Source organism: Mus caroli, unplaced genomic scaffold (assembly GCF_978045245.1).
Source record: "Mus caroli unplaced genomic scaffold, Mus_caroli_1 scaffold_8, whole genome shotgun sequence".
Classification (NCBI taxonomy): Eukaryota; Metazoa; Chordata; class Mammalia; order Rodentia; family Muridae; genus Mus; species Mus caroli.
In genome coordinates, this window is record NW_028227263.1 from 140,240,398 (window position 1) to 140,245,836 (window position 5,439).

General features: G+C 40.2%; 1 long non-coding RNA gene across 2 annotated transcripts in view; it reads left to right on the top strand.

Annotated features, from left to right (window-relative positions):
* The window catches only part of LOC110287946 (uncharacterized), a 10,881-nt gene extending 7,086 nt beyond the window's left edge, over nt 1–3,795 (top strand). The window contains exon 3 of one of the 2 annotated variants that reach the window (XR_015048036.1): nt 348–3,795. This is a non-coding gene — a long non-coding RNA (uncharacterized LOC110287946). The remainder of the gene's footprint in view (nt 1–347) is intronic. The other variant, XR_015048035.1, reaches the window with a different exon arrangement.
* Nucleotides 3,796–5,439: the final 1,644 nt, after the last annotated feature.

Consider the following 5,439-nt stretch of genomic DNA (forward strand, 5'->3'; position numbering starts at 1 on the left):
AATATTAAGTTAATGGTGTTAAAACATGTGAAAATTAGTATTTGGTTTTGCATTGTACTATGAGCTCAAAATACTGATATTTTACTTAGCATCATTGTTAGGAATTGAATAGAGTATTTATTAATGACATCGTAATTCTGTATGAGTTATAGAAGGTCACTTAGTAGCTGTCACCATGAACAACTAAAGAAGGGTAGATTCCAGGCCTTATATATTAATAGGTGGCACACATACTGAGCCAAATTCTCTGCTGAAAACATAGACATTTTCTACTTAGAAACAATATTCCTTAAAAAAAAGGAGGTTGGGCAACTAAGCCCCCTGATTAAAGGTCATTTCTTCACTAGATCCATGTCAATGGCTTGTGATTCCTAGAGTGAAAACTAACATTACTACCTTTGAAAAAATAACTCTTACCATCTGTAATGATTTTGTAGTGCCTGGAACTTCAAAATTTTGAAGGATTTTGAAGGAAGTGGCACTACTAGGAAGTGAGGCCCTTTTGGAATAGGTGTGGGCTTTTTGGAGGAAGTGTGTCAGTGTGCAGATGGACAATGAGATCCTCCTCCTAACCACATGGGAGTCTGTCTTCTGCTAGAAGCCTTCAGATGAAGAGATAAAACTCTCAGCACCTCTGGCACCATGCCTGCCTGGAAGCTGCCATTCTCATGCTTTTATGACAGTGGGCTGAACCTTTGTACCTGTAAGCAAGCCCCAACTAAATCTTCTCTTTATTAAAGTTGCCTTAGTCATGGTGTCTGGTCAAAGCACCGAAACCTTAACTAAGACACCATTAGAATGCACTAAGCTCGGATGTCTTTCCCAAATCCTTCTTATTTACATATTGTCATATTTGGAACAAGATTGCCACTAATTCCTACTCAGTTCTTCATAGAGTTAAAAAAAGCAATTCTCAAATTGATCTGGAATAACAAAAACCCAGGATATTAAATACTATTCTTAATAATAAAAGAGTTTCTGGGAAAATCAGCATCCCTGACCTCAAGGTATACTACAGAGCAATTGTGAGAAAAAAAAAAACCTACATGGTATTGGTACAGTGACAGGCAGGTATATCAATGCAATAGAATTAAAGACCCAGAAATGAACCCGCACAGATATGGTCACTTTAACTTTGACAAAGAAGCTAAAAATCATCCAATGGAAAAAAAGACAGTATTTTTAACAAATGGTGCTGGTTCAACTGGCAGTCAGCAATTAGAAAACTGCAAATTGACCCATTTTCATATCCTTGTCCAAATTTCAAGTCCATGTGGGTCCAGGTCCTCCACATAAAACCAGATACACTGAAACTAATAGAAGAGAAAATGGGGAAGAGCCTTGAGCACATGGACACAGGGGAAAGTTTCCTGAACAGAACACTAATGGATTATGCTCTAGCACCAAGAATTGACAAATGGGACCTTATAAAATTACAAAGCTTCTATAAAGCAAAGGACACTGTCAATAGGACAAAAAAGCAACCAACAGATCTGAAAATGATCTTTACTAGGCCTACATCTGATAGAGGGATAATGTCCAATATATGCAAAGAACTCAAGAAGAACCTAGTAACCCTATTAAAAATGGGATACAGAGCTGAAGAAAGAATTTTCAACTGATGAATACTGAATGGCTGAGAAGTACCTAAAGAAATGTACAACATCGGTAGTCATCAGGGAAAGGCAAATCAAAACAGCCCTGAGATTCCACTTCACACCAGTCAGAATGGCAACGATCATAAACTCAGGTAACAGTAGATGCTGGCGAGGATGTTGAGAAAGAGGAATACTCCTCCATTGCTAGTGGAATTCCAAGCTGGTACAACAACCACTCTGGAACTTAGTTTGGAGTTTCCTTAGAAAAGTAGACATAGTACTACCAGAGGCCCCAGCTGCAGCACTTCTGGGCATATTTCCAGAAGATGCTACAACATGTAACAAGGACACATGCTCATCTATGTTCATAGCAGTCTGATTTTTAGTAGCCAGAACTTGAAAAGAACCGAGATGTCACTCAAAAGAGGAATGTATACAGAAAATGTGGTACATTTATTCAACTGATTACTACTCAACAATTAAAAATAATGACTTCATGATATTCTTAGGCAAATGGATGGAACTAGGAAATACCATCCTAAGTGAAGTAACCCAATCACAAAAAACCACACATGATATGCACTCACTGATAAATGGATATTAGCCCAGAATCTCAGAATACCCAAGATACAATTTGCAAAACACATGAAACACAAGAAGAAGGAAGACCAAATTGTAGAAAATTTGATCCTTCTTAGAAGGGGGAACAAATATTCATGGAAAGAGATACAGAGACAAAGTGTAAAGCAGAAAATGGGGAATGACCATCCAGAGACTGCCCCACATGGGGATCCATCCCATACATAGTAACCAACCCCAGACACTACTGTCAATGCCAAGAAGTGTTTGCTGATCAGATTCTGATATAGCTGTCTCCTGAGAGGCTTTGCCAGTGCCTGAGAAATATAGATGTGGATGCTCTCAGGCAACCATTAGACTGAGCACGACGTCCACAATGAAGGAGCTAAAGAACCAAAAGAGCTGAATGAGCTTGCAGACCAATAGATAGAACAACAATATGAACTAACCAGTACCCTCAGAGTTCCCAGAGACTAAGCCACCAACCAAGGAGTACACATGGAGGAACTCATGACTCCAGTTGCATATGTAGCAGAGGATGGCCTTTTGGTCATCAATGGGAGTAGAGGCCCTTGGTCCTGAGAACACTTGATTCCTCAGTGTAGGGGAATGCATGGACAAGATATCAGAGGTGGGTGTGCTGGTGAGAAGGGGGAGGAGGGATGGTATAGGGGTTTTTCAGAGGGCAAATCATGAAAGGAGAAAACATTTGAAATTTAAATAAAGAAAACTTCTAACAAAAAAAGAAAAAGGAAGACCAGAGTGTATATTCTCCATTCCTACTTAGAAGGGAGAAGTAAACACTCCCAGGAGGAAATATGAAGACAAAATCTGGAGCAGAGCCTGAAAGAAAGGCCATCCAGAGACTGACACACTTGCGGATCCATTCTATATACCAAACCTAGATACTATTGCAGATGCCAACAAGTGCTTGCTGACAGGAGCCTGTCATAGCTGTCGCCTGAGAGGCTCTGCCAGAGCCTGGCAAGTACAGTGGCAGATGCTTACATCCATCCACTGGACTGTGTGTGGGGTCATGAATGGAGGAGTTAGAGAAAGGATTGAAGGAGCTGAAGGGTTTATAACCCATAGGAAGAACAGCCATATCAACCAACCAGACCCCTGCTTCAGAGCTCCCAGGAAGTAAATCACTAACCAAAGAGTACACATGGAGGGACCCATGGCTCCAGTCCCATCAGTAGTAGGGGATGGCCTTGTTGGACATCAATGGGAGGAAAGGCTTTTGGTTCTGTGAAGTCTCAAAGCCACAGTGTAGGGAAATGTCGGGGGGTGAAGAAGGGAAGCAGAAATTGGTAGATGGGTGGGGTGAGCAACTTCACAAAAACAGGGGGAGGGAGGAGGGATGTCTGGTGGGGAAAACAGGAATGGAGATAACATTTTAAATGTAAATATATATCCAATAAAATATATAAAAGAGAAATGCAGAACAAATGACCTTGTTTTATATCTTATCCGTTTGTCTTTTCTCATTCTCATGCCACTTTTCATGACTTTATTTTCTATTGCTTTAGAATCTTCAGTCATTTCAATATTTAATATATAAGTTAATGGTATTAAAACATGTGAAAATTCATATTTGTTTTTGCATTGTAGTGTGGGCTCAGAAAACTTAAGTTTTAGTTTGAATCACTGTTGGACCCTTCATATAGAATTTAATGATGGTACGACACACACTATTGTATTAGATTAGTAGCTGGCACCATGAGCAGACTAACAAGGGTAGAATCCAGACCTTATGGGATAATAGGTGGTGCACACCTTGAGATGCTGAGAACATAGAAGTTTTCTACTTAAATCAATGTTTTTGAAACAAAAGGAGGTTTGGAAACTTCGTTTCCTTAGTTAGAGATCATGTCTCTACTAGATCAATGGGTCATGACTCCTAGAGTGAAAACTAACATTGTTACCTCTGGAAAAAAAACCAACTCTTTCCATCTGTGATGATTTTGATGTGCTTGACACTCTGAGTGGCACTACTGGAAGGTGTGGCCCTTTTGGAGTAGGTGTGGGATTATAGGAGGAAGTGTGTCACTGTGGGCATTGACAATGAGATTCTCCTCCTAACCACATGGGAATCAGTCTCATTCTACCAGCCTTCAGATGAAGAGGTAGACCTCTCAGCTCCTCCAGTACCATGCCAGCCTGGAGGCTGCCATGCTCCTGCTTTGATGATACTGGACTGAATCTCTGAACCTGTAAGCAAGCCCCAATTAAATATTATCCTAAGAAAAGTTGCCTTAGCCATGCTGTCTGTTCACAGCAGTAAAACCTTGACTAAGACACAATTCGAATACATTAATCTTTGTTTTCTTTCAAAAATCCTTGTTTTCTCATTCTCATAGTTGGAACAAGCTTGACATTGAGTCCACCCCTAAATGGTTCATTTAGTTTTGAATCCAGATACATAAAGATTCCAAAATGACATATTGATTCCAACACTTGTAAGATTAAAAATGACCTCACATTCTGTAAGGCTATGTCAAGTTCCCTTTTTTACTTTGCTCTTGTTATTATAAGTGTTCAGGTGCCATTCTCTCTTATAACAGCTATTATTGCATGTCCCTGTATATATGCCGTAGAGATTCTAGCAGACACCACATGCCTTTCATCTGCTGCTTGTGTTATAAAGTCTCATTTCCCAAGTACATTCCACCTATCTCTCTGACTACATAGCTGATCTCTCTCTCTCTCTCTCTCTCTCTCTCTCTCTCTCTCTCTCTCTCTCTCTCTCTCTCTCTCTGCCCCTCCTTCCCCTTCCCATCCACTCTCCCTCCCTCTCTCTTTCTCTCTCTCATCTCTAGTCTCTCTTTCTTTCCCTCAATCCCTTTCTAACTCTTCCCTTTTCTTCCCCTCCCTACTCCTCCTCCTTTTCTTCTTCTCTTGCTCTTCCTTCTTCTTATTCTCCCTTCCTCTCTTCTATTTAAACATTACACTCATTAATTTGAACATGTTAGATTGCCAGAACCTTCATGTAGATATCAGAGGACAGCTTCCAGAAGATGGAGTTGAATCACTCCCTCCACCCTGTGGATCTCCAGGATAAAGACAACAAATGTTTCTCTGTAAGCACATTTAAGCAATAACCATCCAAATTGCCCTCCTCATAAACATTCTAAAAATGTTTTTCTTTATTTTATGTACGTAGATGTTTTACTTGGATGCATGCCTGTGTCCTATATGCATATCTATGCACTGTAGGCAAGCAGCACACACTGAAGACACGTGAGGGCAATGGATCTTC